The following is a 10626-nucleotide window of genomic DNA, read 5'->3' on the forward strand; positions in this document are numbered from 1 at the left end:
GCTGAACCAAGTAAGCTAATTACTCACGTTCCAGGGTGTTCTATGTGATTACACAGCACATCAGGGGTCAGCAAACCAAAGTCTACACCACATGACTTCCAGGCCAGCTCCACACCTGGATAGAGCAGGTCTGTGGGTGGCTCCAGATTCAGCTGAGAAATAAAGGCATTCATGAGCAACTGATAGAGATCTCTACTGCCCCAGCAGAATATCACCTCTGGTGCCTAATGAGGTACTTCTCAAGACCTATTACACAGAGCTAATACACCTGGAGGTAGATGTACCTTGCAAAGAAATAAAACTCACAGTTGCTCGTGCAACCATTTAAATCAAGGGAGAACTTAGAACTAAATTATTATTACTGATCCTCTAAACACATTATGAGGAGAAATCGGTGAGAGGAGCAAGTTCATTGTAATACAGTTTCATGGATTGAATTATGTCCCCCCCAAAAATATGTGTATCAGTTTGGCTGGGCCATGATTCCTGGTATTGTGTGATTTTCCTATGTGTTGTAAATCCTGCCTCTCTGATGTTAATGAGGGAGGATGGGTGGCAGTTGTGTTAGCAAGGCAGGACTCAATCTACAAGACTGGATTGTGCCCTGAGGAAATCTCTTGAGATATAAAAGAGAGAAGTGAGCCCAGAGACCCCATACCACCAAGAAAGCAGTGCCAGGAGCAAAGGGTGTCCTTTGGACCCAGGGTCTCTGAGCCAAGAAGTTCCTAGTCTGAGCAAACATTGATGAGAAGGCCAACAGAGAGAGAAAGACTTCCCCTGGAGCTGACACCCTGAATTTGGACTTTTAGCCTACTTTATTGTGAAGAAATAAATTTCTCTTTGTTAAAGCCATCCACTAGATGACGAAGACAGAATTTGGTACCGAGAGAGTGGGGTGCTGCTCTAACAGATACCTAAAATGTGGAAGCGGTTTTGAAACTGTGAATGGATAGAGGAGCAGCAGCGACAGAAGACCAGCAGCAACAGAGAACCTGCAGCAGCAGAGATGCAGCAGCGGCAGAGAACCAACAGCAGTAGGACCAGCACAAGACAGTGCTAGAGCCAACCCACAGAGGGAGAGAGCTGAATGCCTGTGGGCAGGAGACTTCCTGGTGGAGTGGGGTGCCTCCGGGTACTTACCGGTGGAGCTATGGAGCTTTGGAACACTTGCCCCAGCAGGGCAGGTACAGCGTGAGGCCTGAGGGCCCGAGAGGCCACAGGAAGCAGAAGCTGAACAGACAAGGAACACAAGAAGCCAAGATGTCTCAGTCTCAAAATGTGTGGCCATGACCTCAGGGGTTTCAAAGGGTAGAGCCATGGCCTCTGGTGCTTCTAAAGGTGGAGTCACCACTCAGATGGACTGGGAGAATGGTGCGCACCTGAAGCTGAGGGAGCAGAGTTGCTGTCCCAGTGGACCTGGAAGGTGGAGCTGAAGCCCAGGGCCGAGGGGCCTCCACTCAGAATCTGGAGAGTGTGGTCAATACCTCGAGTCTGGAGGGCAGGACCATTGTGTAAACTGTCTCAGAGAACAGAGGATTATTTTCAAACCTTTAGGGCTAATGTAATATGTTCTGCTGACTTGCTTGGGGCCTGTTAACACTTCTTTCCCTCCAGTTTCTCCCATTTGTAATGGAAATGTCTAGCTTGTGCCTGTTCTGCCATTGTACCTTTGAAAGCAGATAACTTGTATTCTAGATTTCACAGATGAAGAGGAATTTCTGGATTTTGGACTTGGAGTTAGGACTTTTCCTATGATATGATGTGGTGAATATGTTTTCCATGTTGCAAGGATGTGATTTTTTGGGGGGCCAAAGGGTGGAATGTCATGGATTGAATTATGTCCCCCAAAAAACGTGTGTATCAATTTGGCTGGGCCATGATTCCCAGTATTGTGTGAGTTTCCTATATTTTGTAACTCCTGCCTGTATGATGTTAATGAGGGAGGATGGGTGACAATTGTGTCAGTAAGGCAGGACTCAATCTACAAGACTGGATTGTGTCTTGAGGCAATCTCTTGAGATATAAAAGAGAGAAGTGAGCAGAGAGACAGGGGGACCTCATACCACCAAGAAATCAGTGCCAAGAGCACAGCGTGTCCTTTGGACCCATGGTCCCTGCGTGGAGAAGCTTCTAGTCCAGGGGAACATTGATGAGAAGGCCAACAGAGAGAGAAAGCTTAACCATGGAGCTGACACCCTGAATTCAGACTTATAGCCTACTTTACTGTGAAGAAATAAATTTCTCTTTGTTAAAGCCATCCACTTGTGGTATTTCTGTTATAGCAGTACTAGATGACTAAGACATACATTACAATTTTTGTAAACACAAGTGGAAGCAGAGGGATTTCCTAGGGTGAAGGTCTGATTTTCACTCAGGTTCTTATTAAATGGAAATTCAGAGGCTGGAGTTGACGTAAAATGCAGGGTCCCAGGGAAGATGAAATACATGCAAATGTCTGGAAATTCTAATGTTTGGTCCCAGTGGTCTCCGTAACCTGTATGGACTGTTAAGATTATCAGTATATTAAAATCTTACGTGCACAAGAAAATAAATGTGTTAAATGGGGCAAACTCTAAGTTGGAATAGATAATATTAATACTAATTATTATTATAACCAAGTTTGATTGCATAGTAATAGCAGATGTGCTGTAATTATTAGTAACATGAGGTTAGCTTGTATTTATTAAGTTCCTACTATCTGTCAGGTACTTTACACGTATTATGTCCCCTTGTTCACTGCTGATTCTCTAATAGCTAGAACGTTTCCTGGTACGTGACTGGGGCTCAACACATACACATGAATAAATGCATAAATAAATTGACAATCTCCTCAGTAACCCCAAAGGACCACCACCTGCCTGTCAGTTTGCTGTACTGTGGTGGCTTGTGTGTTGCTATGATGCTGGAAGCCACGACACTGGTATTTCAAATAACAGCAGGCAGGTCACCCATGGTGATCAGGTTTCAGCGAGCTTCCAGACTAAGACCAACTAAGAAGCAAGGCCTAGCGATCTACTTTCCGAAATTAGCCAATAAAAATCTTATGGCTCACAACAGAATATTGTCTGATATACTGCTGGAAGATGAGCCCTATAGGTTGGACAGCACTACACAGTAGCAGCAACAATGGACTCAGACATATCAACGATCACGAAGACGTTGCAGGACCGGCAACGTTTCGTTCTGTTATATGTAAGGTCACCATGAGTCGGAGCTGACTTGATGACAACTAACAACAACAACAGCAGCCCCGAAGGATAGGTATTAATTCATTATACTGTACAGACAGAGAAATGAAGACTTGGAGAAATAAAGTGTCTTCCCCAAGGCCTGACAGAGAGCATGTGTCAGAGTCTACATGGGGCCAGGTCTCTTCCCAGGCTGCTGCATGAACACACGAGTATATGTGGTTATTTACAAGGTTTTTTAAACATTTTGTAACAAATACTGCACTAGCAATTTGAGACATATTATTTGCTTTCGACCTCCCAACTCCCTATCAGGTGCATATTATTACTCCCATTTACAGACTACATATATATATATATATATATATATATATATATATATATAAAGCTTTCAGGGATTAAATGATTGGGCAGTCTCATAACAAGTACGTGTGGAGTCAGACGTGGCTGACTCCAAAGTCCGGTTATTCATGACTATGCTCTCCACCACATCCTTTCCCAACGTGCACATGTGACTCAAACATGCAACAAACCATGAATTATGATGCCAAGATGTGTCTGTACAGCTTGCTCTGAAATGCTGACTAATGCATACAAGACTTCAGGAACGGGTTACCCAATAACCAAGGTACGCACAGGCTTATCTGTGTTTACTTACTAATTTGTAGTGCACAATTTCACCTGTTTTTCACCACATCAAAGCCTATGTTCAACTGTTTCCAAAGAGTGGTTGAAGAAAATGTTACCTACAAACTTTTCTGGCTTATATATTTTTTTTTTTTAATCTGGGCACCAACTATTAATTATACATATAGTAAATGACTTACGGAATATACAGAATTTATATTATTTCCCCAGACTTAGAGCCTGTGGAGAGCAGGAGCTCTTTGATTTCGTTTTTGTCGCCCCAGTCCCTAGCATGGTGCCTGCCAACACAGAGTTCTTAATATAATGATTAGTTGATCTATAAACTTTCCCTTCCAGCTCTAACATTATTACTATATGTGATTTTAATAAACTTGAGGATTAAAATACTCCCATCACATCTGTTGTCCTCTCCGTGAATAGGTCAGAGGAGATACAGTAGGCACCCCACAGTTTCCAACACAGATTTAAGAAGTTAATAAAGTGGGAGGCTGGGCCCAGGAAGAACTTTCTAACACTAAGAATGGTAAACGTGCTGCCACCATTAAATCTAGATTCTACCATAAGTCAAACACAACTCTGATTAATGAGTGGAGGACCCCTCAACAAGATGGATTGACACGGTGGCTGCAACAATGGGCCCCAACATAGCAAGGATTGTGAGAATGGCACAGAACTGGGCAGTACCGTACATAGGATCTCTCTATGATTCAGAAGCAACTTGAGGGCACCTAACAACAACAACAACAATCATTGTCAAGAACACAAGTAGCTGGATCTCCTATGCCAACCCATTGGGTGGAGTAAAAATGTTGCTTTCTGGAAGTAGTAGCTAAGTGATATTCTCACTCATTCCCTCTTAAACATCAGACAAAATGGAATAAAGTCTCTTTGGATAATACCAATTCTTCACTTTTATAGAGCACTCAACAGCCTAGCAAGCAGTTTTTCTTCCATTCATTCCACTTGATCCTCAACAAGCTGAAGATATCTACAAGGGTGGAAAAAACTGAGGTTAAAAGAAGTTATATGATTTTCTCAAGTGTACAATATGGCAGAGCAATACTATAACACATGTCTTCTGATTCCTTCGGTGGAATCCTCTGGCCCTTCCTAAACATGAGGCAGGTGGAAGCTGCCTTTTTTTTTGGAAACCACTTTATAAATAGATTCTCATACAAAATAAACACATGTACAGAACACCTGAATTACCAGCAAGGTGGACACCAAGTCTTTTTTCCTGCCCTGGGAAAGCAGAGCAGAACAAGAGCAATGATTTTATTTTGGTCTTGACTGTTTCCACCTATGCAGTCGGTTTCTCTAGTGGTGTTTCTATTTCTTTGCTGATGTTTTTGGTTTTCTCCTATCCAGGAATGAGGCTCTTCAGCCCAGCTTTGACTTTGCTTGCAACTTCTTGATCAGAACTCTGGAGAAGGCTGAAGAGAATAATGGCACCCCAATTTACATTAGCCCAGGACTTTAGATTCTTCATCCCAACATGCTCCATGAGTGTTCTTGCAAAATTACTTTCTCTTTAGCTCTCTTTCATCTTTCTGTCTTGCTCTGTGAGCCACTTCAGAACCAGATATCCTGCAGGGGTTCCACAATGTGAAGCTCTCCATCTCAGCCACCAGGATGCAGCTCGTCTGCTGCCAAGAGGTCAATGACATTCATGGCAGGCTAGATGTCTCCAAGGACAGATCCCAAGATGTCAGTCACCAGCACACACATAGACTTATCTAGCACCATGTCTTGGGCGTGTCCTTGCAGGTAGCTTAACAAAGCTGTGGAGATGGTCTCTAAGAGCTCTCACCAGTAGATCTCTGTATCTTTCTTACTGTGTGCATTTCCATCTCTTTACTGCAGAACTTTGATGACTTTTCATACAGTATGCACAGGATCTCTGGGGCTCGGTAAATACAACAGGATCTTCCTTCCATATTTGCCATTTACTGTGTTAGGCAAGGGACTGATAGTTTCTGATATGTTTAACTGCTTCGTGAGCTTAGTATCATCAATACAATCAAATGCTGCCGGTAAAACCAAATGGTAGTATTGGCCAATAGCCACTTTTTCAATGTAAGTTTTCACAGTCACTTTCTTATTTTTAAGGGTGCCATGCCAGAAGCAGTACTCGGTCACTTTGGCACCATCATGGTTGTGCATCAGGTACACCACCTCTTCTCAGATGGCTTCAATCATTTCCGATCTTAGTTTTGGGGGTGTATAGGTGAAAAAGTACAAGAGCACTTTATGCACCAATGAGTGCTTAATCACAGCTTCCTTTTGGGCCATTTGTGTTAGAATCTGTTTCATTTCATCCATAATAAGCTCCAGTTTTGCTGACGGTGCCTTTAATACTTTGTCTAGGGTTGGGTGATCTGCTGACTTGTAGAGCTGAAATGTATTGCTGTAAATCTCCTGGGTCAGCAGGTTCCTCCGCTCCATTCCTCTTTTGTTGTACGGTACTCTGCCATGGCCAAGGCTTCCGTATGTCGTAGAATCTTCCTTGCGTGGCCTTTGAAACTACAGATGATATCTGCAATCTCTGGTTTGCTCCCATACATGAGAAATTTCTTAACAACCTTTCTGGAATATTTGCCTTTACTCAGTTTCAACCAAATTATCCTGCAAGTCTTCGAAACTCTTTTCTCTGTTCTTCATTTCCATACTGAATGTAACACTGGTTCACATGCGTGGAGCCACGTGCAAAGGCAATAGTTTCAATTTTCCCTTGAATAAACTTCTGCAAATCGCTCATCAACTTCACTCTTTCTTCTTTGTCACAGTTTTTTCGTCTTAAGGTCTCCCAGATCTGCTTTTCCCAGGCAACAACTGGTTTTGTCACTGAGTTGTCTGCTCTGCTTCAGCTCTTTCTTCACCTTTTCCAAATCGTCTCGTTTGGGTTTTTTGGTGGCTGATTCATCACTTTTACTGTCTGGCTGGAATTTTCTCTTCTTGTTGAATTTGTTTGCTTGCTGGAATATGTTCTTTGGTACTTTATCCCCTTGCTGCTGCTTCTTGAACTGCTTCGCAGGTTCTATAGTACTTGTCTCAAAGTTCTTAGATGTGACTTTAGGTCCACCTTCCTTAACAACTCTTCTTGGGGATGTCTTTGAAGAACCAGCTTTTATGAAATCTGTTCTTTTCTTGTGGTGCCTTTGTACACTTTCCCGTGAACTTTTTTTTCCATTTGATTTCCATCATAGCAACTCTCACACTTGTGGGCCCTGCTCCAGCTGCCACCACTTTTGGAAGCTGCCTCTTAATATTCTGAAAAGCAGCATGCTCTACTGAAACCAGCACTGATGTAGATGTTAGACAGGATGAAAGTTAGGTGGATCTCTACACATTATTATCAGTATGAACATAAGTAAATAACTTTTAAGAGTATGAATGCTCTCATCTGTAATATAGGGATTGTAATCTCTTTTTCTCAAGGTCAGTTTGAGGACCAGTTGTGATGGACTATTAAATGTGCACATCTTCAGTGAACTACATGTTAGGTCTCTTTACCTGCCTCTTGAAGGAAGTGCTCACTGTGCAGAATGATCTTCCCAGTGAGAGAAAGATTTTCAGATACCATAAAAAAAGTGATCTAGGATAATTGTGGACTGGACCAAAATGACAAATCCCTGCTAGGTTGTCTGGGAATCCTTCCTCATTGAGTCTTTTTATAGAGGGGAAGCAGAAAGAATTTTCCCTTATGGTTGATTAGAATCAATGATCTTTGTTGACAAACTGCTTCAAGAAAACACAGAAATACAAAAGAACAGGTGCATGGCTCACTTCAAAGAGGTCTGTTTAAAGGTTCACTAAATTCACTGATGCTTTCATTGGTAATCCTTATTTCCATGAGGGCTCATACCTTAAATATCACCTGTGTCCAGATGATGATGTAAGAGGAGATTAAACCTTGGAAATATTCCCTAAATATTAAGAAAAATATACTTAGGGCAAATTAAAGTTTCCAAAATGCTTTTCACAGACACACATCATTCTCTGTAGTTCTCCCAACAGCCCTCTGAGGTGGGCATCACTGCTCTCTCCAACTTAGAGATAAAATTAAAAGTCAGTTTCTAGAAACCATGAAGTTAGGGGGTGATAGAGATGGAGACTAGGCCTGGATCCTTAGACCCCCTCCTCAATCTCCTATAATTTCCATAACATGCTGATTCTGCTGCCTTCTCATTATGAGATGATCCACATCTCTGAACATGGAGCTCCCTTTTTAAGATCACATTATTTTTATCTGTATCACAGCTTATCAAAGCAAGATCATCTTCAGGTTAAGGCCCAAATGACATAAGTGGACCAGGCTTCAGCATCTAAGTCACGCAGACATATGTCCTTACCCATAAGAAAGACATACAGCACTATGCTGCGTATCTTCTTATATTATTCCAAACCTCAAGACCTCTGTAGAAATGTCTATCCACAGATCTTTCTTTTAGGTTCACCCTGGTGTCTACAAACATGAAAAGAAAGCATGTACGCCAATGTTCATAGCAGCATTATTCACAATATCCAAAAGGTGGAAACAATTCAAGAGTCCATCAAGAGATGAATGGATAAACAAAATGTGATATATATATATATACACACACACATATACCCAATGAAGTATTACTCTGCCATAAAGAGGAATGACGTTCTGATACACGCTATGACATGGATGAACCTTGAAAACATTATGCTGAGCAAAATACGTCAGACACAGAAGGGCAAGTATTGTATGATCCCGCTTGCATAAAATATCTAGAACAGGCAAATTCCTAGATACCGAAGTTTATTAGTGGTTATCAGGGGCAGATGGGAGAGAGAAAGGGGAAGGTATTGTTTAAGGAGTACTGAGTTTTATTAAGGGTGATGAAAAAATTTAAAATGGATAGTCGTGACGGTTGCACAATATGGTGCACGTAATTAATGTTACTGAATTGTATGTATAAAAATGGTTGAATTGGAAAATGTTTTGTTATGTATATTTAATCACAATAAAAATTAAACGAAAGACTACACAACCAAAAACTCAGCATCCCAACCTGCTACCATATCCAGCCTAGCTGTGTTACTCTGTCAGATTCTGATATATTTTAATAAATATTAACATTTTTATTTCTTTATTCACACATTTTATTATAAATGCAATAAATCTTAATCTCAGATATAACTCGTAATGAATCCAGTGAGCAACTCAAAGTACGTCATACTAAATACAGGTGGCAGAAAATTTAAACAACTTGTATCAGATGTCTCTCACTAAGTTACACTCGGAGGTACAAACAAGTCTTAGAAAGCCTTTTTAGCCACTGCATTAAGTTCAGATGAGTGATATTTTCTTAGAGCTACATGCTGCTAAACTCTAAGATTAATTTCTAAAAGACTAATTAAATGCTTAGAAACATTCAGTTCTACTAAGCAGTTATTACCTACCCGTCACCTGTCAATATCAACATTTATAAAATAAGAGCATGTGTTTTTCCATAACTGGAAGCTATGCATTTAGAGGCTATTGCATAAAAGCCAAGCCCAGCTTAACTCTGTAGGTAGAAAGAGATGGCTGGCGGGGGGTCTGGGATTTCTCTGCCTGGCCCCATGGGTAACACAGTGTGGCCTCCTGGGTGATTGTACTCTCTGAAGTCATGCATCCATTTTAATCCAACCAAACCCTCAAACTCTCATTTAGACCCTCAACTTTCTTGATGCATAATTTTATAAAATGTTTTTTCCAGGTGTCCTAATGCAAAGAAGATTAAAAGTAAAAAATTAGAAGCTGGATAAGCAAGGAGATGGAAAAATTATTAAAAGCGGGCATAAGAATCCAAAAAGCAACATACATGGCATTGTTTTGTGAAAGGGCAAAAAGCTTGGCGTTCCTCAACATGATATCCCTTGTGAGAATCACATGAGATAGCGGATGTGATCCTTAAGCACAGTGCCAGGCACAGAGCAACCAGTCAATATAATGCTGTTGTCATTGTTAGTTGCCATTGAGTAGATTCTGATTCATGGTGACCCCACATGTCGCAGAGTAAACCTGAGCCTGAGCTCCATAGTGTTTTCTTGGATGTAATCTTAAAGGAAGCAGATCACCAGATCTATCTTCCACAGTACCAGTGGGTGGATTCGAACCACCAGCCTTTACGTTAGCAGTCAAAAGCAAACTGTTTGCACCTCCCAGGGACCTTACTCAATATATACATGATATTAAAAGATACTGAAAAGAAGACACTGGAGCAGTACTGTGCTAGGGTATAGTATCAGAAGAGATACTCATAACACAGATTTTAAGTAATCAAGCAAAGGTTCAGCCATCATTTCAGTCTAAATTTCAGGATTCTTTCCCTTACAACCAACATTCTAGGGCAGTAATTCTCAACTGTGGGAGAGCCCCCTTCCTCCAGCGACAGTTGGCAATGTATAGAAACAACTTGTCAGTCTCTGTTAAAGATTTCTGAAAGTTTGTAATCTTTTACAACGATTTCCGTAAAAGCGATTAAAAAGAAAAATGGGTCCTCTTGAAAAGAATAAGCTTCTGTTTTCAGAAAAAGTCACTTAAGTAGAATGCCTCCTTTTGTGGCAATGCCTGGTAAACAACAACAGTACTGTGTTTGCCATCCTAATCTTTGTATATTTTTACACTTGATTAGCGGTGATTTGCCTCTTATCCCATATTATCTATTTTCCCTTCCAGCAGGTTAGCTATTTTCACTCAGGACGCTATTTGCACTTGGTTCTTATCTGCCCTCCACATCCTTTTCATGTCCTATTCTAATGTATGGATTCACTCATG

The 10626-nt window shown here is 41.2% G+C and overlaps 1 pseudogene; it reads right to left on the reverse strand.

Moving 5' to 3' along the window:
• Window positions 1-5136: 5136 nt before the first annotated feature.
• On the reverse strand, window positions 5137-7037 carry LOC101353728 (pumilio homolog 3 pseudogene; annotated as a pseudogene).
• Window positions 7038-10626: the final 3589 nt, after the last annotated feature.

This window comes from Trichechus manatus, unplaced genomic scaffold, assembly GCF_000243295.1.
Source record: "Trichechus manatus latirostris isolate Lorelei unplaced genomic scaffold, TriManLat1.0 scaffold00016, whole genome shotgun sequence".
In the NCBI taxonomy this organism is placed as follows: domain Eukaryota; kingdom Metazoa; phylum Chordata; class Mammalia; order Sirenia; family Trichechidae; genus Trichechus; species Trichechus manatus.